Source organism: Bos indicus, chromosome 17, assembly GCF_029378745.1.
Source record: "Bos indicus isolate NIAB-ARS_2022 breed Sahiwal x Tharparkar chromosome 17, NIAB-ARS_B.indTharparkar_mat_pri_1.0, whole genome shotgun sequence".
NCBI classification, from domain to species: domain Eukaryota; kingdom Metazoa; phylum Chordata; class Mammalia; order Artiodactyla; family Bovidae; genus Bos; species Bos indicus.
This window is the reverse complement of record NC_091776.1, coordinates 68205416-68228486: the sequence shown is the minus strand read 5'-3', so window position 1 is coordinate 68228486 and position 23071 is coordinate 68205416. Positions and strand designations below refer to the sequence as shown.

The 23071-nt window shown below is 47.4% G+C and overlaps 1 protein-coding gene across 2 annotated transcripts in view; it reads right to left on the bottom strand.

The window, feature by feature from the left end:
* Positions 1-23071, bottom strand: part of ZNRF3 (zinc and ring finger 3) — a 145077-nt gene that overhangs the window by 87971 nt on the left and 34035 nt on the right. The window contains exon 1 of one of the 2 annotated variants that reach the window (XM_070769781.1): positions 303-19404. The exons of the other annotated variant lie outside the window; for it this stretch is intronic. The gene's annotated coding sequence lies outside the window, so the exon portion shown is untranslated. Of the gene's footprint in view, positions 1-302; positions 19405-23071 lie in introns of those variants that run through there. 2 annotated transcript variants of the gene reach the window in all.

Below are 23071 nucleotides of genomic sequence, written 5' to 3'. Positions count from 1 at the left end.
GCCCAGCCCAGCACCAGGCATGTGGGTCCCAGCTCCCTGCTCTTCTGAGCCTCCCCAGAGAACTCTGGGTAGGACCATGGGAAATCGTGGATATGCAACCATTTCTGACTTACAAAAATGGCAAGTTCAAAGGATTCAACCTAAGAGCTGCATGAGCCATTTGTTAAATGTCTGATTAACAGCTGGCACGTGACTGACTGGAGCCAATTCCTTTCAGGACAGAGTGGAACCTCAGTCTTGGGCAGTGCGTCCCTAACCTCAATCCAAACCCCCAAACTTTTGGAATATTCTAGAATGTTTACCTAAAGCCCTCTTCGTCTTCTTCAAATTCCGTCTCGAGACTCAGATTTCGGTCTCCAGAATCCACTGGAGCACATGAAGGGATACTGGAGGAGAAACATATAAAAAGGAGAAATGGAAGTACGTTCCTTTCCTCAACTGCAGGACTGGCCTGCAAGCAGGTTCAAAGCAACCTGGAGAGACAACTGACGATTCTCCAGGTTGATCTTTCATGGGCTGTGGCCTCACCCCCGTCAAGCTGTGGCTAAGCTCGTGGCAGGAGGGCAAGGGCCATAAGTCAGGGTTGGCCAAACATTTCTCCAGATGAATGATTTGGTTCATCAAGGGCACAGAGTATCAGGGTTTATGCCCAGGGTCCGTTTCTAAATGTGATTACGTAATACATGACCCCCAGAGCAGGGACCCCCACCCGCCCTGCCTTTCCTGTCGCCACCTGCACACGCGGCCCGGCTCCAGCCAGCACCCTTCACACACTGGTCTCATCTGCTCTCAGATGAATGGGGCCCCTGGGGTTGTGCAACACGCTGGCCCTTCCTGCATGTATGGAGAGAAGGGAGCTCGGGTTTCTAATAACTCTGGGCAGATGCCCAGAGAAGATCTGAAGTGAAGCAGAAACCTGATACACAAAACTGTGATCATCACGGAGGAAGGCAAGGGGAAACCTGGATCTTATTTTAGGAAAATGCTTTATTCTGACATTTAACTCAAAATACCTTAATGGTCAGGGACTCTGGGCAGGTTAAAGACTCCTCATTCTAAGAACGGCATGGTCCCCCGACATTAGGAACCTCTTTTATTTTTATTTCTTTGTAACTTGCAGAGCTCATTCTCATTATTGATATACCTCCACAGACTCCTAATTCCAGAGAAGTTATAAATACGCACGTTCTCAAACATGTTCTTTTTTTTCCCCCTAAATTGTCAACAGCACCAGAAAAAATTAACTCGAGCCCCAGAAGATTATCTTCATAAACATTATATTCTTAATAGGAGTAAACTGCTCTTTTCCCTTAAGCAAAATAGGACATTATGCAGCGCTTTTTGTGTTCAGCTTTCAAAAACGTGAATGGGAACACTTTCCCAAAGTCACGAATATACAAAAGGACCAAACAAAAATCGCAAAAAAAACAACAAAAAAAACACATGAAAATGAAAAACTTCTCTCTGCTGAAAGGAACGGCTCTTTGTTGATAAAAGGGAGGTTCAAACATATTTTAAATATTTTTAAACAAAGGCCTAGCTGATGGCCCTTAATCCATCCATCCAGTTCAACTTTCGGAGCAGGCAGCTGCTGCTGAGAAGTGCCCGTCCAGAAGGGAGGGCCCGGAGGCATTTCCTTAGCGTCCCACATTCCTGGGGGATACGGGACTTAGCCAACTTAACAGCGATTTGCAACCTCCAATGCGAGCACGACAACATCTTCATAAAAGTTTTACAAGGACATCCTGCCAAGAACTAAGCTACCACGAGAGAGGAGAGTTGCGGGGCCCTGGAGTACCCCCAGCAGCTCGCTTTTCTTGGCCACCGCTCCTCCCAGTGTGGCGCACACAGGCGGCCAGCGGCGGGAACCCACGGGAGGGTCCCGGGGAGGAAGCACTTGCGGCAAAGAAGATACCCACTCTGGCTCAGCAAGACAGGGGGCAAGAGGAGGCCGGGCAGGGGAAGGGATGGAGGCGAACGCCTGGAGTTGCCTGCCTCAGGGTGCAGTCCCGCCCCCCTCCATCCTTCCGGGAGACCTCACCAGCAGGAGTGCTCAGGGAGCCTGGCTCTGAGAATGACCCTCATGGGGTGGGGGTGGGGGAGGCGACACGGGGAGACCGCCCGTGGTATGACCTGTGGCGCAAAGGCCCAAGGTGAACGACAGAACCATGGGGTCCTGAGACAGCACGGTCAGCCGTGCAGCCGGTCTCCGAGTCCTGGGGCTGCCCCGACAAACGCCACAGACTCAGCGGCCTCAACACCCGCGCACTGTCCCGCTGTCCTGGAGGGCAGCGGTCAGAGAGTAAGGTGTCTGAGAATGAGTCTGTCCCCGCCTCTCCCCTGGCTTGCGGGGGCGCTGCTGGCGACCTCTGGCACTCCATGGTTTGCAGGGTCACCGGCCCGTCACGGCTTCCCATCCCCATGTTCTCCCTCTGTTCACGTCTATGTCCAGATCTCTCCATATTATAAGGACACCAGTCATATTTGATCAGGGCCCACCTGAATAATCTCCTTTTAACTTGATTACCTCTGTAAGGAATCCATCTCCCTGGAAGGTCACAGTCTGAGGTACTGGGGGTTAAAAACCTGACATGTGATTTTTGGGGTGGGGGAATGTAATTCCACCCATAAGAAGACTCTTGGAGAACCACGGGTAGGTGAGAAAGGAAGGGCCCTATAAGAAATAAGCATTTTCTTTTCTTTAACATCTCTTTCACAATAAGTAACTACAGAACCCACAAGTCTGTATTACAGTGCAGGAGTAAATTAAATGGATAATTTTTTTTTTTTAAGTGGGTGGAAAGATGTGGGAGAGAAACACAGGCAAGGTGCCATCACAGGGGGAAACAGGAAAAAATGAGGTGTAAAATGATACATTCACAGACTGTTTTGGCAGAGGCCTGTTGCCAGTAGCTATACAGTAGACTCTCCGAGTTTGGCAAGATATAAAAGAGGACGAGGCCCAAAATACATTAATGGCCTAGCTATGGCTTTAGATCGAGTCATAATTGGCTGGGAAACGGGGCTCACCTTACAATTCCGTGAACTGCTAAGTTTGAGCCTCCTGCCATTCAGGGAGGATTTACGTGGCGAGGATCGGGTCACTGCCAGCCACTGGCCCGGGCTTGAGCTAGACACCCACCTGGGGTTTTCAGAGGAAGGAGTGTCCTGAGAAACAAGACGCATGGAAGGAGGCCCTAAGGGGACCCTGCTTTCTCAAACTCAAAGCATGAAATGAGGAAACACTACATTTGGCAAAGACGGGCAATGAAGAGGGTCCTTTACTTGGAAGAAAAAAAAAGGCGGAAGGCATATTATTTCTAAAAGGACCTCATTGGTAACGGCTTTGTGATTCTGAATATTGCTGACGACTGGGAAGAATGTCCAAGCACAAGGTGTATAAAGCACACGCGAACACACAGCCACTATCATCGGGCAAGTGTCTGCTCACATGTGGCACCAGAGAGGCACAACCACCAGAGAAGAGAGCAGCAACAGACATTCATGCTCTGCCGTGACCTCACGGACTGTAGCCCACCAGGCTCCTCTGTCCACGGAATTTTCCAGGCAAGAATACTGGAGTGGGTTGCCATTTCCTCCTCCAGGGGATACCTTCCCAACCCAGGGATCAAACCTGTGTCTCCTGCATCTCCTGCATTGCAGGCAGATTCTTTACCAGTGAGCCGCCTGGGAAGCCTCACCGGACAGCCAAGTGCCTTCAAAACAATTTAATCCCAATTTCCATTAAATCCCATCTAGCCCATGGGTTCTGAAAGTCCAGTCTACAAGCTCCTGGTGGGGGTAGTTTAGGGGCAGGGTTTGTGTTGGTCGCTTGGTAGTGTCCAACTCTTTTCAACCCTGTCGATTGTAGTTCGCCAGGCTCCTCTTTCCATGGAATTCTCCAGGCAAGAATACTGGAGTGGATTGTCATTTCCTTCTCCAGAGAATCTTCCCAGCCCAGGGCTGGAACCTGGGTCTCCTGCACTGGCAGGCAGATTCTTTACCATCTGAGCCACCAGGGAAGCCCCAAACGGGTCATGGTTGCAGGAGTGAGGGGTCCTTAAGCCTTTTCAGAGAACCTGAAAGTGCACAACTATTTCTGTGATGACACTAAGGCAGCATTTGCCTCTTACACCGCGCAGCACACGCACTGATGGTGTAAATGCAACAGTGGGAAAAGAATGTCGTGGGAATCAAGGCAGTGGTGCCAGACCGCACTCCTGATGACTATGCACTTGCAGTCGGGGAAAAACAGTTTCCGTAAGAAGGTGGATGAATCAGGAATTCCCTGGCGGTGCAGTGGTTAGGACTCTGCACTTCCAATGCAGGGGCAGAGGTTTGATCCCTGGTTTGGGAACTAAGATCCCTCATGCCACATGGCACAACCGAAATTTAAAAACAAAGAAATAAAGAAGAATGTTAATGAAGCAATACTGATTAAAGACACTGATGAATAAAAGCTATTTTTATTTAACTTAAAAATTTTTTTATTAGCATTCAACTCCCAGTGAAGTGAAAGTTGCTCGGTCATGTCCGACTCTTTGCGACCCCATGGACTATGGAATTCTCCAGGCAAGAATACTGGAGTGGGTTGCCATTTCCTCCTCCAGGGGACTCTTCCCAACCCAGGGACTGAGCCCAGGTCTTCTGCATTGCAGGCGGATTCTTTACCAGCTGAGCCACCAGGGAAGCCCTCAACTCCTAAGTACATACTTTTTAATATTCTGTGTGAAAAAATGAGAAGTTTGCACAAAGCACGTCTGTTGCATACCAAAGCACATGGTCGCCTCATGATAAAGTCATACAATACCATGTGACTGTGAGTTGCAAGCTGAACTAGCCACTTCTTAATGGGACGGCATTTTTACTTAAAATTTTTTACTTAAAACATACAGTTATACGGACAGGTACAGGGCAGACATTTTCTCAGAAATGAATGAAATGAGCCTGCCACTTCAAGAAAAACAATTGATAATATTTGTTGCCAATGATAAAACTTGAGCTTCCAAGCAAAATCAGAAGTTGGGGAAATTTGTATCTACCACCATGAGCTTGACAGAATCCCAGAACTACTTAAAGGCTTTCCTACTGAGAAGAATGAGGACAGTAACAAAGGTGATTTTTTAAATACTGTATGATGAAATGTGTCCACATTTGAAAGAGCTGAGTGACTCAGTGAATCAGTACTTTCTAAATGACCAGCGCATGATAATACAAAATCATTCATTAGTAACAGATCCCTTCAAAGAACAAGCGAGACCAATGGATTTCAACAGAGCAGAGCAGGAAGAGTTCATTGATATGGTTTCAGGTTCCACTTTATACCTTCAAGAAACTTCAAGAAACTACCTCTTCCTGAGTATTGATACAGTATCAAAGAATATCCATAATTACCTTGAGAAGCTAAGAAAGTACTCCTCTGTTTTCCAATACATATCTGAGTAAGGCCAGATTTTCTTCATATACTTCAATCAAAGCATATCAAAACAGACTGGGTACAGAAGTAGGTGTGAGAATCCAACTATCAGATAATATGAAGCCAGACACTAAAGAGATTTACGAAAATACAAAACCAGACCATTCTTCTCACTGTATCTCCAAAATATAATTGTTTCATAAAAAATGTTAGTTACGTTAACATGAAATGGGCTTGTTATTATTTTAAAGTATATTTTTAAAGTTTCTGTTTTAATTTCTTATCTGGCAAATATCAGTAGGTTTAAAAAACGCTCAGAGGAAGATATGACAAAACTAGGCAGTGTGTTAAACAGCAGAGACATCACTTCGCCAAAGGTCAGTCTAGTCAAAGCTATGGCTTTTTTTTCCAGTAGTCATGTACGGATATGTGAGTTGGACCATAAAGAAGGCTGAGCACCAAAGAACTGATGCTTTGCAACTGTAGCATCATAGAACTTTCGATGCTAAAGAAGATTCTTGAGAGTCCCTTGGACAGCAAGGAGATCAAGCCACTCAATCCTAAAGGAAATCAACCCTGAATATTCACTGGAAGGACTGATGCTGAAGCTGAAGCTCCAGTACTTTGGCCACCTGATGTGAGGAGCCGACTCGCTGGAGTAGACCCTGATGCTGGGAAAGACTGAGGGCAAAAGGAGAAGCGGGCAGCAGAGGATGAGATGATTAGACGGCATCACCGACTCAACAGTCAAAAATGTGAGCGAACCCTGGGAGACAGTGGAAGACAGAGGAGCCTGGCATGCTACAGACCATGGGGTCACAAAAAGTTGGACTTAACTAAGCGACTAAACAATGGCAATACAACTTTCATAAAGAAAATCTCTTTGTGTTCCTTAATACTTAGCCTTAAGGAGTCTTACCATAAAAAAGGAACATACCTACTAGGAAGACTATAAGCAAAAGAACAAAACAGAGAACAACAACTGCTGATGAGAACAGAGAAATTGGAACCCTCACACACTGCGGATAAGAATGTAAACGGCACAAGCATTTGGAAAGCAGTCTGGGAGTTCCTGAAAACATGAAACACAGAGTTCCCACGTGACCTAGCGATACCACTGCCAGGCTTATACCCAAGAGAAGAGAAAACAGGTTCACACAGAGACTTGGACATGACTGTTCACAGCAGCATTGTTTATAATAACCAAAGAGTGGAAACCCAAATGATCACCAACTGATGAACGGATAAACAAAATGTGGTGTTCATACAATGCAACATTACTCAGTCATATACGGTTAAAAACAGGATACTAATTAAAACTCCGTCTAGACACCTGTAGATTCCCACATGTCCCTGTTTAAAGGGTGCAAAATAGAAGGGAGTGTTAAAAAACTAAGCCCTTTTAGGAGAGCCAAACCAAACTTCACTAGTCCGTCACACAAGATGAATCCAACAGAAGCCAGTTTTATTCATATTCCAGCATTCTAGACTTCACTCTCAACGCCTTCTCAAGAACTGACTGCTCTATTTCTCTTCCTCCCAGCTTTATGAGTTTCCCAAGTAACTGGTGACAGTGATGGCTGAAGAAGTATAAGGCTTGTAGCACAGCTATGATGAGTAAACCAACCTCATAGTCAAGTTCACCTCAATAGACTGAACAGTCATCTGCTACTGCCAAACACAAATGAAACTCACCTTAAAGTCCTCAAAACCCTCTCCCGCCACTCTGATTCCCCTAAATAACCTGCTCATAAAACCATCACCTGAGAACACTTCTTCTTCCCTCCAAATCACAGACATGTCCTAATAAAGGCAGAGTCCATAACTAGTGCTTTCAACCGCTAACAAACAGAAAAGGCCCCGAAAGCACGCTCTCATTCACACAGCTCTAGCAAATGGACAGTCTACCTGGACTCTGCCAAAAACAACCAATCCAAACACCACTGCCCATAAATTAGCAAGTCACTTTGAAGTCAGGCGTCGCTGCATGATTACAAAAGATGATATATTACCTTATTGACTTCCTGCTAAGGGACAGAACTTCCTTTTGGATAAAACTGTAACTTCTTAAAGCTGCAAAGCCATTTGTCTCACAGAGAATGATGGTGATGTTAATTAAAAGAAAAAAAAAAACTCACAAGCACATTCTAATGACAAAACAACAAAAGAACAGATGCATTATCTTGGTTTATGTATTTTAAAAATAGTTAGCTTTAGAAAGTATGTGAAAGTGTGTGTTAGTTGCTCAGTGATGTCCAACTCTTTGAGATCCCATGGACTGTAGCCCACCAGGCTCCACTGTCCATGGGATTTCCCAGGCAACAGTACTGGAGTGGGTTGCCATTTCCTTCTCCAGGGGATCTTCCCGACCCAGGGATCGAACTCGTGTCTCCTGCATTGGCAGGTGGACTCTTTACTACTGAGCCATCTGGGAAGCCCACTGTGTTATTATATTCTGCTTTTTTTCACTTAAGAGCATTTTCCCTCAACATTAAATACTCTCAAGCAATTTTAAGGTATGCATGGAACTCGACCATATGAACAAAAGTACTATCACTGATCCAGCTCTTGATTGTTACATATTCTCATTATTGGCAGTTTTTATCCTAAGTAACATACTAGCGAACATCCTCACACGAAAATCTTGTTAGGCACCTCTGATTTTTCTTTTTAGGATAAATTCCTAGAAGAAAAACTGCTGAGTCAAGGAGTCAGAATATTTGTAAGCCTCTAGATACATGTGCTGCTGCTACAAACCACCCTCCTACCCGCAGTGCATAAAAACAGCTATTTTCTTATACCTTTTACTAAAACGGGTTCTACCATTATATTGGCCTTTGCCATTCAGGTACGTTAAAAATAAATCAATAAATAAGGCCAGGGGGTTTTGAGGACTTTAAGGTGAGTTTCATTTGTGTTTGTTTTAATCCAGGGTTCTTTCGAAATCCTTGCTGTCCGGCCTCGTTCTCTCCACGGCGCAGCCACAGGGCTCAACAGAAACGTGCCCAGCACATAAGGGGCTGTCCACGCCGGACAAGGGCCACGTGTGAGGGGATCCTAAGCCTTTAAAGAAAGAGGAAACTTGACATTTCGGGGGGAAAACACGGGCGTTCAAGTGTGTGGAGATTCAGACACTCTGGTGATGCCCAGAGCTCAGATTATATCAGGAGGCAGGTTTAGTGCCAACATACAAACACTGGCAGGGAGCGGGGTGGGAGGCTAATCTCACTATGATAAAAATGAAAAGGAAACCCAATAACTTCAGTAAGGAACTGCTGCGGCGTCTATTTCCAAATTATCTCACCACCAGGGCAATCCTACACACTCAAAAGTATGTTCAGTTCAGCACGAATGTCCCCTTCCCTCCCCAACCACCCCCAGACCTCATATTCAGCACAGGCTGAGGGACCCTGGGAGCCCTGAAAGAAATGTGCTAACAGCAGGCCCCTACCCCCAGCCTGGTAAATCTCTCATCTATAATCCAACACAAGAGACAACAGGCAAACAGCAAGAGGTCATCTTCAAAGAGCCGGTTGCTACGGGAAGCGAGTGTAGAGGCAGCAAGCATGTCCCCATCAAAGTCCGGCAGCTGCAGAAGCACCACAAAGGTACGGCGCGCCCCTCGGAGGGGAGCACGGGTGGGGGAGGGGGCGGCCGGGGGAGGGGGCCCAGGAGGAGGAGGAGGAAGGAGAGAGGAAAACATCAGACCGGTAGCAGCTGCCCAGTGGAACATAAAACCCGGCAGTTCTGTGTGGCTCAACAAGGGGGAAAGAAGGGAAAGAAGACACAAGCAAACAGCACTTCCTGAACTTGCCTTTTTAAGTGCTAGTCAGAGCTGTGGGCCTACTGGAGAGATGGCCAGAGAAAACCCACGGCTGCGGAAAGAAAAACACAGCCATGAGCGATAAAATGGCAAGGACCAGCGTAAGGGGCTTCCCTGGTGGCTCAGCGGTAAAGAAACTGCCTGCCAATGCAGCAGATGGAGCTTCAGTCCCTGGGCCGGGAAGATCCCCGGGAGAAGGAAAGGGCAACTCACTCCAGTACTCTTGCCTGGGAAACCCCATGGACAGAGGAGCCTGGTGGGCTGCAGTCCATGGGGTGGCAAAGAGTCGGACATGACTTAGGGACTAAGCAGCAGCAACTAGCTTTAAGCACCACCTCAACAAAAGTGATCGCCTCCCGGTAGAAAGATCTCTAAAACCTTGGTCCCAAACGGCCCTTTCCCAGCAGAGCAACTCCAGCCACAAAGAAGAGTGGACCTTTCCCAGCAGAGCAACTCCAGCCACAAAGAAGAGTGGAATCTGAGTGTGCCCCTTAATATGAGTAGAAGCTGTCCTCATTTTTCCAGGTGTAAGAGGCACAGAGTCAGCAGGCTCCACAGGCTCTAAGTGGACATCTCAGAGTCCCTTTCACACCTGCGCTCTCCAGCCCCAGAAATCACACGGGACTTGGGGGAAGAGACAGTAGGAGAATCAAGTCCCATTGCTGCAGGACGAAGGAAGACAGGTTTTGGGACGTGCCCCCGGCTCATCTGGAGGCCGGTCTCCTAGCTCCCAGGCTGAAGGCCTTTCCACTCCCGGGTGACAACCATAAAGGCCCGGGGACGAGGAGAGGGGCGAGAGGCTTGGTCTTCGTCTCTGGCAGCTACTGAATGGCTTGACGTGCTCTACAGAAGTTCTGAGAGAAAACGCTTCCGAAGGACAGTCTGTCTGTTGGTTTCAGTGGGTACTCACGGCCGTCAGGCCCCCAGGCAGGTGGACACATCTGTGTGTGCTTGGCCCGCTCCCCATGTCTGTCTCACGTGGTTTCGCTGAGAACGTGCTCAGAGCCTCAGAGAAGGTATCGTTTTGCTCAAAGTGATTTCCTGAAGCAGGTGAGAGGTTCGTGGGGCTAGACATACAAACGCAAGAGGGTTCAGGTCCAAAACTTTACCAGGGAACCCTATCCTGTGAAACGCTGTCTCGGAACCATATCCTGTGTGAAAGGGCAAAGTTGAAGAGGCACAGGTGATCTCTTCCAGGGTAAACACTCGCGAGTCAAAGACTTTCGCAATCTGTTTTTATCAATGGCTCTGTCTTCACCACGTTTTGCGGATATAAAATGTGCTGTGCTAAAAAATAAAAGGACAAGATTTAAATGGCCTTTTCAATAGGCCAAGACTTTTATCTGGGTTTGTCCTCAGCCAAGTGGAAAAGAGTCAACACGAAATGAAAAGAAAAAAAATAAAAATTCCAAAAACTCCTCTGAATTCAAATCAACAGACATAAATCTGCGGTCCTCCAGACACCTTCTATGGCCACCCAGCTGGTGAACAAGCGACCGCTCCTAATTGGCGTGCCAGGGCCTCGCCACTTTGTTCCTCCGCCACCAGTGATGCCGCCATCACAGCCTTTCTGAGAACCCTGCTTCTACTCTTGTGGGCTTTTTGTCTTGTTTTCATTCTCAAGAAAATGAGAGAAGTACGGGGAGAGATGCAGGCACTAATCTATGTGAAGAAAGACTTCTCAAGGCCCCTCCACTGTCACTGAACACATCAGAGAACTGAAGACAGAAAAAGATGAGGGGGGAAAAAAGAGAAAGAAAGAAGGAATTCGTGAGGGTGATTCAAGTGCCTGAAAAGGAACAACTGTCCATAAAATGAACAACCTCAGTTAAACACATTTCTGTTATGTTGGGTCATTTTCATACTTTTTTTTTTTTGGCTGAAGCCATTAGAAGCTTCTGGCTGCAGTGGTAATGATAAAGGAGAGTTGGTCTCTGATGCCACATCTCCCTTACAGTTCACGACTGGAGATTTAGAGGCAAAACCCAACCCCCTAAGCCAGAGAATCAGACTTGCTCCTGCCCCCTCAGCCTTCTGAGGGCCCAGAGGAAGACCTCCATGGCCCCAGGTCAGGCGCTGGCAGCCTCTGAAGGGGAGGGCGAGGGCCTCTGAATGACCAGATTAAGTCTGAATGGAAGAAGAACCTGTGATTAAGTTTCCTGAATAGTTGGCTCTCATAGGAGGAGCAAACTTCTTTAAAAAAAGGGGGCAGAAATGTAGCATGGCTGTTGCTGCCTGTCAGAAATGGGAATCCCGTTCTTTGAATCCAGAAGAGTGGATTTTCACATACTCATGTCAAGCCCACTTTCCAACCAATATGTGGGGGTTTGGCCGATTTTCCAGGGAAAGAAGGAAAAACAAAAATAAGACTGCCTTGTTTCTTCTCAAGATGACTGTTTGGACGGTTCAGGTCGACATGGAATGTGTTTTAACCACCAGTCCCCCAGGACAAACTCAGAAAGTTCTCCAAGCTATTACACAGCAAAGAAGCTAGTCTTTCCTTTAGCTCACTTCACCGCGTCTTCAACCAAAACTTTACAATATTATTCCAGCTTGACTGGTCCAGAATCTTGGCTAGAGGCTTCTCTACCCCAGGCATACATAGGAAAGGAAAAGGGCAAACTGCATTTTATCCACCCTGTGGTGGCCTGGTCACAACTGTCCTGGCTACGCGAGATGCCTGAGGTTCTGTCCAGCTTTCCTAAGGGGGTGGGGTATCAACATAAATCTTTCTTCCCGGCGAAAGAGCCAAGGATTAAGTTAACTCATGACGAAGACTACTCATATATCAAGATAGAGTTCATTAAAAAACTCTTGCTGAGGAACTTCTCTGGAGACCAGTCAAGTGGTCAAGCCTCCGCCCTTCCAACACAGGGGGTGTGCGTTCTATCCCTGGTCAGGAAACTAAGATCCCACATGTTGCACAGTACCATCAAAAACATAAAAAAATAAATGAAAAATCTTGCTGAATAAAATGTGCAGTAACCCATCCGTGTTAAAAATTCAAGTTTGGGTGTAAAAGGTTAACATCTGGGAAAGTCTTCCAAGACCATCCATCGTGTGTAAGCTTGACCACCTTGGCAACGAGAGCATGCGCCCCTCCTTTATAGCACCTGGTTCTGCAACTGATATTCAGTGTGTTTCCATTTAACCTCAGGGGACGCAAGAATGAAAGGCAGGGACCCTGCAATTGCCCGGGGCAGAGAAGGCACGAACGGGATAACTGCACACGTGGGAGAGAGGTGTCAGCGCCAACAGCGAGGACCACCGTGAGAAGGCAAAACTGGGACTCCCCCGGCGGCCTAGTGGTTAAGAATCAGCCTTCCAAGGCCGGGTTCAACTCCTGGTTGGGGAACCGAGCCCACGTGCCGGGGGATGACTAAGCCTGCGCGCCTCAACTGAACAGACTGCATCCTGTGACTAGACAGAAGCCCGTGCGCCACAACAAAGCCTGATGCAGCCAAAAGTAAATAAATAACGATTTTTTTTTTTTTTAAAGAAGGCAAAATTGGGCATGAGGCATCCCGGGAGACCTTCAGGATTTGGTCTTAAGAGATAAAAAAGACTGTGAGATGCGGTTCCTCCCTTATTTCCTGTCTGGAACGTTCCAAGGATTTTTCAGTGCAAGTTTCCACTCTGCAACTGATGTGGCAGAGATTACATGCTTATATTTATGAGGCCCACTATGTACAGAAAAAAATACTTAATACGTATTTATGTATATTGAGCATAACAACAGCGAGCTCTTACCATGCATCTATTTAATCTTACAGCAACCATAAGAAGGTACTCATGGCAAAGACTCAGAGAGGTCAAGCGCCTTACCTTGGGTCACTCAGCTGACTATGAACTCAGGTCTGATCGCCAAGCCTGAAGCTCCACTCCCCTCTGCACCTCTGTCCTGCAACAGTTCCAGGCACACGTCCCCTCCTCTGGTGGAATTTTTTTTAAGGCGTCAAAACCCCATCAGTAACTTAAAACCTCTGATGTAGTTCTTTGTTTATCTGCATGTCTTCCCAAATAGCCCGAGTTCCTAAAGGACATCCTTCACCTTCATATTTGAGCACTGCGTTTGGCCCACAGGAGAGCTGAACAAACACACCATGGTCACACTAAGCGGAGAGGCTCGTGGCACTCAAAACGCCAGGGGGACCTCCCTGGTGGTCCAATGGTTAAGAATCAGCCTGCCAATGAAGGCGACACGGGTTTGATTCTTGGTCAACATGCCACAGAGCAACTAAAGCCCTTGCGCCAGAACTGTACTGAGCCCTCTCTAGAGCGCCTGAGCTGCCGCTATTGAAGCCAGCACGCCTAGAACCTGTGCTCTGCAACAAGAGATGCCACAGTGAGAAGCCCACGCAGCACAACTAGAGAAAACCCGCAGGCAGCAACGAAGACCCAATGCAGGCAAAAATAAATGAACCTTTAAAAAAGGGGTGGGGGGGGCACTTAAAAGAAAAGCCAGAGAGCATGCTGCAACTAGAAAGTCATCAAAGGGTTTTGCTCACTTCACCTTCCTGACCCTCAGTCTCCTCATCTGTTAATAAGGATAATAATGATACCTGTTTCGTAAGGTTGTTTTGATAAGTGCATGAGATAATGTATGCTAAAGGTGAAGGCCTGGCAGTGCCTGGAACCTGCTAAGTACTCCACAGAGGCGGGCAAATAATGTCTCACCTCCAGTGTAAGATAAAAGGGAGGCGTGCCAAACCTCACCTTTTATCCACTAGATTAAGAATCTGGAAACTGATGAGATGTTATTAGGTTTAAAAAGAGGACCAAACAATGTGTGCTATCCATCAAAACACAATGGGACAGATCTAGATACACCGACAGACAGAAAACGCTCAAGACACATTAGATGAAAACAGCATGTCCGAATGTGTGTGTCTGTCTGTCTGTCTGTGTGCAAGTGATGAGTACATAAGTGCACAGAAAAATACTCTGACATATACAGGTAATGAGATGGAGGAGTGAAGAGGCCTTTTAACTTCTGTCACTATACAGTTCTGATATTTGAATCTTAAGGGGAAAAAAAATATTAAAAGGAATATTTTCATTAAAAGCAAAAACAGTGTGGAGTTTATTTACGTAACTGCAGTGTACTGGTGTTGGTCTCTTGGTTGTGACAAAGGTACCATAAGAAGATAAGTTACTAACAATAAGAGAAACTGGGTGCAGAATATGCTAACTATCTATTCCATCTTTGCAGCTTATCTGCAAGTCTGAAACTATTCTAAAATTAGAAGTTGGCTTCTTTCAAAAGCGATAACCTCCACAGCCCAGAACCATCTTTGCTTTAAAAAATCTGTCCATGTAAATACGCCAGCACATGTTCACTACATCTCAGAAGTTAACAGCGGTTCTGAGTGGTCAGATTGAAGACAGCGCTCATCTCCTTGTCCCTGCGAGATCCGTGGTTCTCAAAGGGGAGTTGTCAGATCAGCAGCAGCAGCATCTGGAAACTTGTTATAAATGCAATTTTCAGCTGCCCCCATCTCCAGGGCCACTGAATCAGACTCTGAGGTGGGGCCAGGTGATTTTGATGCACACAAAAGTTCGAGAACACCGTTCTAGATGACGGAAACTGGCTTTGTCACGAGTGTCACTGTTATAGTCAAAACAACAGAACAGGCAGACTTGAAAAGGAGCTTGGAAGTGTACCCAAAGCAAAGAACCTGGAATAAAGACAGGTGAACCGAGCGCACTGGTGGGGTACCCAAAACCCAGGCCACAGCAGAGCCATGCCAAGGTCGGGGCCGAGTGACTTGAAACCTGAAGGCGGCGGGGCTTGATCTCCTGTGACACCAAAGTGGGCTGCTTCTGAGGGTCCCCGCAGGGCTGCCTCTGGGGACAAAGGACAGGAACAGGGACAGGTCTGTGTGCTTGTGTCTGAGGTCAAAGGACTTGAGATATCCTGAAATTCCACCCTGGAAGCACCACGGCAGGAGAACAACACCGAGAGGATCGAGAATCGTGACAGGGGCTTCCCTCGTGGTCTAGTGGCTAAGAATCCGCTTTGCCATGCAGGAGATGCGGGTTCGATCCCCGACTGGGGAACTAGTATCCCACAGGCTGTGAAGCAACTAAGCCAGCGCGAGCCGCCAACTGCTGAGCCCAAGGGCTGCAACTAGAGAAACTGCGCGCGGAAACGAGGGGTCCTACAGGACACGAGGATCCCACATGACGCAACTGAGACCCGGTGCAGCCAAATAAACAAAGACTTAAAAAAAAAAAATCGTAATAGTCATACTCAGAAAGCGGGGCAACATCTGAAGCATACAGAGATGTGACACCCAGGAGCTTCAGGTCAGCACCGCTGCCCCACAAACGCCTTCGAGCACGTCCTGCTTCACCAGACCCGCGTTGCACGCCACGCTAGGGCTTGGCTGTGGTGCCCCAGTACCCCTGTTCTACTCCGAGGAGCCCTGGGTCAGCAGTCTAGCAACAGAGCTAGCAGATAACAGATAAACCGCAGGAGAGAAAAACTAGGCACACAGCTGGTGACGGCAGCATTTACAAGAAGAAGAGGGGGGTACGAAGGCTACTCCTTTCTTAATCTGTATACTTTTTCACTGATGAGACTGTAATGTTTGCTTGAATTACAGGAGCTCTGCCTTAAAGCAATTTTGGGGGGTCATTTTTTTTTTTGCCACACCAGGTGGGATGTGGGATCTTGGTTCCCAGACCAGGGGTCGAACCCACACCCCCTGCATTGACAGCATGGAGTCTTAACCACTGGACTGTCAGGGAAGCCCAAAAGCAATTTTTAAAAACAGAATTTAAGGCCAAAAATTCCAGGAGCACTGGGCAATGTCGATCAATGAATGGCCTTTGATGCCAACTCTCAATGCACCTCATCAGCTCTTTTTCCAGCGGGGTATTTGAGAGTAAATGAGAGGCGGAGAGAAATGGCCACTCCAGACCACTCTATATAGAAACAGGCTGAAATTTTAGGGGGCCCTCTGGGCTGAGAAGCTATTAGATGCCACGGCTCCAAAGCAGCGAGGTGGCAGGGAGAGCACTCCAGAGGGGCTATTCAGGAGCCTCCAGCATCTTCCCATTTGTGAGTTTGAAAGTACTTTTGTTCTTCTCCGGGTTTAAGTTTCTGGGTCACCCGGCCTTTTGTTCATAACCCATAGATGCATCTGCAGTAGGGCAGGACCCCCAGCCACGAGCGGCCTCAGGGCATCAGTACCTCCCCAGGGCACTCACTGTGTGTACCTGCACCTCGCCATCACTGTCTCCATGAAGTAGTTGTAACGAGTGCCCCGAAAGGGGGCTTCCCAGGTGGCTCAGTGGTAAAGAATCTACCTGCCAGTGCAAGAGATGTGGGTTTGATCCCTGGGTCAGGAAGAAGCCCTGGAGAAGGAAATGGCAACCCCATTCCAGTATTCTTGCCTGGAAAAGTCCATGGACAGAGGAGCTTGGCAGGCTACAGTCCATGGGGTCGCAGAAAGAGCCTTCAGACACGACTTAGTGACCAAACAACGAGACCAAAACAGGAAAAGAGGTACTGTTCATCTTTATACAGTGAAATAATTACTACAGCCCTCTCCCCCAGATCCAGATAATTCTGTGCGTGTGTGTATTAGGGGAGCAGGAGGTGTTGACAGGAGGTTACAGAATGTAAGACGGCAAACTCTATGTACCCACAACACCAGTGTTTCGCTGGATAAAATCAAGAATCTTCCTTTGTTGCAGCCTAATGTTTAGTCTCATCCTGTTTTAGCATCTCCTCGGAGGAAAAACAAAGCTCCCACTGCCAGAAAATGTTCTGAATAATTGTTGATAACAGATAACGGCAGAGGAAGCCCTCTGGTTAATATTTAAACACAGGCAGGGGTAACATTTAACTCCTCAGCAGTTACGACGCCCACCAGAAGACTCCAACGTGTGCTTCCCGGGGCCCCTGGCTCATGGGGAACGCTGACTGCTCCGTTCAAGTTCAGGAATGTCCCGTCAAAAAAAGAAAATCAGAATAACGCCTGAAACGCCTTCTAATTACCACACTGCTCAGACTTGAACTGATCCGTTTTTTGAACACTGTAATGCGCAATCCCCTAGTTTTAACAAGTAGATTCCAATAATTTCTAGAGACATTAAGCAGAAGAAAGGAAAGATCGTGGTGGAATCAGGGTATAATCGAGAAGAATGCATTTGTTCTTGAGTTGAGATGATATTTTAAAAACCACAGCTATTAAAATACGGGTTTGCCATGAAAAGAAAGTCTCTGTTCTAAAATGTCAGATGACATGCTGTGGAAGATTTGGCTGTTATTATAGATGGACTACACACACACACGTACACACACACACACACACAGACACACAACACTTCTAATGAACTTTGGCAGTCTTAGTCTCCATATAATTAGAAGTTTGGCTTTCTGTCTTTCGGGCAGAGGGAGGGAGAGGCAGGGGCGTAGGGGAGAGGGAAGGGCCCGGCTCAGAGAGGACCCACACCGAAGATCTGCTGCTGGTAAAGAGAAGACAGACATGGGGTGAACCTCCTGGGGCAGGGGCGGGGGAAGGCTACTGGGGGAGGGGAGATGGCTGATCACAGCCAGCAACACCCAAGACAAGGACTGAAGGAAGGTGGGGTGGGGGGGTCAGCCCTGCCTCCAGGCTTCAGGACTCCAGTTGCAGAAGGCACCACTCTGGGGTCTCGCCTCTCAGCTCAGCTCACTGTTGGGCGCTGCGGCCTGGGGACAGTCGGTGAGGACCCCCTGCTGCCCCGCAGCTCCCGTACCCTCGCACTACCGGAGCTTCTGAACCTGACGGCAGGGCCCTGGTCTTCTACAGACAGACAGTTTGCATTCACGCCAAAGGTAGCGGGAGCCAGGAAAAGCCAGGTCCCCTCCACTCATGTGGATCGCTGATCAAAGATCAAAGAGGCAAGTGGTTACATTCTTACTCAACAATGTTGAGCTGCTGCAGGGTTGGTTTTTTTTTTGTAAATTCAAAGCGGTAGAGACCTTTGAGATGCAGGCCTCGTTTTACAGGTGAGGAAACCAAGCCCAGGAGAGGGCCAGGCCTCCCCCAGCCCAGATAAGCATCAGCTCCCCCACCTCCCATTGCCCCAGGCACACCTCCCTTTGCTAGGCTTTCATCTTTGATTTCAAATAGGCGCTCCGGGATATGCATGGGCGGGCGGGGCCTAGCTGGTCCTCTCTGCGCGGGAGCAGGGTAAGGCCATCACCTGAGCCCCAGCTACAAGGAGCCACACACAACCCGGCCCTTCCACAGCCTCTGCTCCAGGCGGGCCCTGGGCCTGGCGTGCAGCCTGCACTTGTCGCCGAATTCAGGTCCCCCAGGCTCTCCATGGTGAAGCCTCACCACGCTCAGCGTGTCCCCATCACACCTTCTCTGACCATGGAAACCGCACCTGTGTTTTGCCAGGTGACCAGAGCTTAGCTGTTTCTGGATCACACATTCACTGCACGTCCAGCCCCGGGGAACTGGACAGGCGGGGGTCCCTCTGTTTTCAGCATGACTGCGGTGGTATGACAGTTCCCCGGTATGATGCTGGATCCGAGTCTTTTCCACTGCGGTGTTCCTAGCGCCTGGCATGGATGGATGGGCTTCCTTAACCAAGCGCAGCCTCCTGGATGTTTCCCCTTCTGTCAATTCGCATGTCAGAAGACCAGTGCTAGCTTCAGGGCAGAATCTGTGCTGCACTAATAACAATTTGCATTAATAATTCCAGGGTTTCCCTGGAATGCTAATTGCAACACAACTGTGCTATTCTTCAAGCTACAAATGTACTCACAAAATAACCTCTTCACTTACTGGGGAGATTCTAGCTTCCCAAGGTGGGAGGAGGAGGAGGAGGAAGATTACAAAAGAGTGACTGGATGGACTCAGTTTCTCTGATTGGTGACATTCCACAACAAAAGGGCCTTCAACGTCTGAACATCAGCGTGAGAGTCATCTAACCATTCAAGAAGCCTCACAAGACTGCGGACAGCTCGAACGCTGGTCAGCCTGACGATGCAAGAGTGAAAGCGGCATCCTGGCAAAAACACACATCATTTCCTACTGTCCAGAACACCCTAGGATGTTGCACTGAAACGATGACTTCTTTTCCTCCAGGATGGTGCAGACTTACTCTGCAGGCACGTCAAAGCACCAGTGCAGGACCAGGGATGAGGACCCAGACCCTCCAGCCAAGCCCCCGTGTCCCCACCTCCTGCCCCTCACCCCCACCTGCGGTCTGCATTCACTGAGAAGCCAGTATCTCCACTCAAGCAAGACCTACGACAACAACAGAGCCACACCACCTGGGTTTGCCAACAGGAGTTGAGAGCGGTTTCCCCAGTTATGGGTATGGACATGCTAGAGAAGACTCTCGAGAGTCCCTTGGACAGCAGGAATATCCAACCAGTCCATCCTAAAGGAAATCAACACTGAATATTCACTGGAAGGACTGATGCTGAAGCTGAAGCTCCAATACTTTGGCCACTTGACGCCAAGAGCGACTCATTGGAAAAGACTCTGATGCTGGGAGGGACTGAGGGCAGGAGGAGAAGGGGGCAACAGAGGATGAGATGGCTGGATGGCATCACCGATTCAATGGATTTGAGTTTGAGCAAACTCTGGGAGATAATATAAGACAGGTAAGCCTGGCGGTGTTGCTATTCATGGGGTCACAAACAGTTGGACATGACTTGGCGACTGAACACCACCAACGAACAATGGGTATGAACACTGACTGAACAGTCGCTTCTGCTTCCTATTCTGTCCCAAAGCGCTCAGTGTGATGGTTCCGCTGTCCTGTGGTCAGAGAGCAAGAAGCAAACACACACCCTCAGAAGAGCAATCCATTTGCAGACTCGGCAAGAGCTGACTCACTAATAACACACCAGGGGCCCCGGGGCACGTTTGCAAAGGTTCGTCCGTCGTGTCCCTTAGGTGACCTGCCTGGAACCTGCAGGATGACCTGCATGGTGGTTAAGACCAGGGTTACTAATCACTCCAATCTGGCAGATGAGCAACCAGAAGGTTGCGGTCTCTAAGGTAAGCTTGGGGTCTCTTGCTCCCAGATCTTCCAACTCCTGAGGCTGCCCACACTTAGGAAAGGGCACTGCCTTCATCTGGAGTGACTCTACTACTTCAGAAAAGAGCAGGGGCTATCAACAGAACTGCCCAACACGCCACTGGCTGGTACCCACTGCAGATGCCTGGCCAGGAAACCATCTCCCATTAGCGAGACTGTATGTGTTTATAGATCTGTTTGTCCTTACTCTGTCTGATATGACTTTATAACTAAAATAAATCTTAAATGTTACCAAAACATTGAGTTTTAGTCTACGAAAACTAAGTCAAAAAATGTGGAAAGAAAGATTGAATGAAGGCAAGTAACTTTAAAAATGGTTGAGAACTAAATGCAACTTTTGAAGACTAGATGAAAAGGGGTAGGGGGAAGGCAATTTCTAGAAGCTTTGTATCAGAATGTCTGATAGCTTTGCAGGTGTTTGTAAGTTTTCCCTTTGCTTAGAAAAAAAGCCCAGAACTGTGAATTTTAAGACATAGATCAAGAGGAAGGCTAAAATAAGGCTTTGAGGAATACAAATCAGTGGTCCCATTCACAAAAGCCTGAGTCTGAATGTCTGCTTTTAAACTTTTTAAATCATTCCCTGATTCAAGTGAACTGACCTTGTTCAATCACCCAGCCATCTACAGGTCCCAACAGTATCAGCTTATCACAAAAGGCACACAATCTGTTGTCATCTGCCAACTGATTTCGGTCCCTGGCCAGTGACATCTTAGGAATTTCTGGGCTCTCACACAAGGAGAGGGCTTAACATAGTTTAATTCTCATGGCTATAGGAAATATCCCTACACAGAAATTCATCAGTAGCCCGGTCAACCTCAACTCAGTAATTAACCCTAAAATGTTTCTAAAACAATGGTTCTTAACTACAGGCAGTTTTGTGCCACTCCCCCTGCTCCCCACACATACACACACATCTGGAGACATTTCTAGTTGTCATAACTGAGAGGGAAGCTTGTTACTAGCATCCAGCGGGTGGGGAGGGGTGGCTGAGATGCTGCTCAATGTCGTCTGAAGCACGGGACAGCGCCCCTGCCACCCCCGACCGACTGAGAATGATCCAGCTTAAAATGCCAACGGTCCTGGGATTGAAAAAGTCACCTTGGAGAAAGGGGTTTCCAGACCTGTGGATTCTGTTTACATCATCAGAAAAGCCAGCCTTTGGACAAACCAAAGGAAGAGGCGATTTCTTCCCTCTTGACTCAAACAGGACTCAAAGGCCACCGGCTTCCTGGTATTCCTGATAAAACTCCCAATCTGTTGGCAGGAATTTTCAAAGACCACAATTTTCGTGTATGTGGTGAAACAGCACAAGAATGCTGGTCAGTTCTCTTTTTTCTTTCACATTCCATGAGACCTCCAATTATCTCATGGATGGTGATGAAAATGAACTGAAACGTTTGTCCAGAGCTTTGTCTTTAAAGACTATAAGCAGATGGAAAGGCGAAATTGGTTTGGCTTACTGTGACAGAAGGCCTGTGGAAGAAGCTTTCCTTCTATATCGCTTTCCCATGAGCATTCTAGTGTCTGAGCATCTACAGAATATAACCACTTAAAGGCTGGCTACTACAGTACGAGAAGCCTGAATGCATCCTGTATTTTTTAAAGCCAGTTATTACAGCCATGTTGAGACACTTAGAGAAAGTTAAATATATCAGGTTCACAGGTGTGACGGTGACACAGTGGTTAGCAGCACATCCTTAGTCCTCACTGGATGTATGCTGGAGTACCGAGGGGAAAAAAGTCAAGGTACTAGCATCTTTTGAATGGCCAAAACAGAAAAAAAAACTCACACACCACAATGTGTCAGAGTATAATGTAAGCAACTATTAACATTTTGCCACACTCAATTATTCATTCAACTTTTCCATGTGTTTAAAAACTTCAAAATAAGAGTTGGGCAAAAAAAAAAAAAAATTAAAGACCAAGATAGGGATTAGGGAGACAATCAAATCACAAGTATTGCTGGATCTTGGGTCCAGACCAAAGAAAGGTCTCCAAATAGAATCAAACTGGAGATGGTGGGCTTGGCATCATTATTAAAAAGGCTGCAGAGCTGCCTTCTACCGTTACAGCAAAATTAAACAGGTACAACAACCCTGGAGCAAAAGGCACACCCTGCAGATTCACAACACAACTCATGTCACAGACCTCTCAGCATCCTGGAGGCACCATAGAGGCAAAGTCAGGTCATCTGGACACACACACACACCTAAAACTGAAATCTCTCTGAGCCCAACCCCTTAACCAGGGAAACCAAGATTGAAATGAAAATTTGCTCCCTACACACAAAGGGAAGAGCCTACCCATTCTCTGAAGAAGAATCAGGTAAGCCTGAAGACCTGGTCCATTTCCTGTTTATAACAGTGAAAGCAAGCACTTCTCCCCTAGAAAACGTTGCACACGCCCACGATCCCACTGGCTTGTTCTGAAGGAGACGCAAAGCCAAGTGAAGCAAAGAGAAAGGAGGAGGCCGGTCTAAGTGCAGCAATCCATGGTTCCCTTCAACTTTGCAAAGCTTTTCACATGCAGGTTTTACACAGAAATCAAAATAGCTTAGGTCTCCAGGATCCTTCAAGCAGGTTTACAAGCAAGAGTGAAGGAAGGCCTTTCAACTGAAAGGGTTATACAGCAAGCTGACTTTGTCAATTCCTGTGAGATTTCCCTCCAAAGCACAGGTTCATACTAATATTCCAAGAAACATGACTTGTTTTACTTACTTAAAAACAAATAATAAATTAAAAAAACAATACTGTTCAAACTAGAGAGCCTTAAAC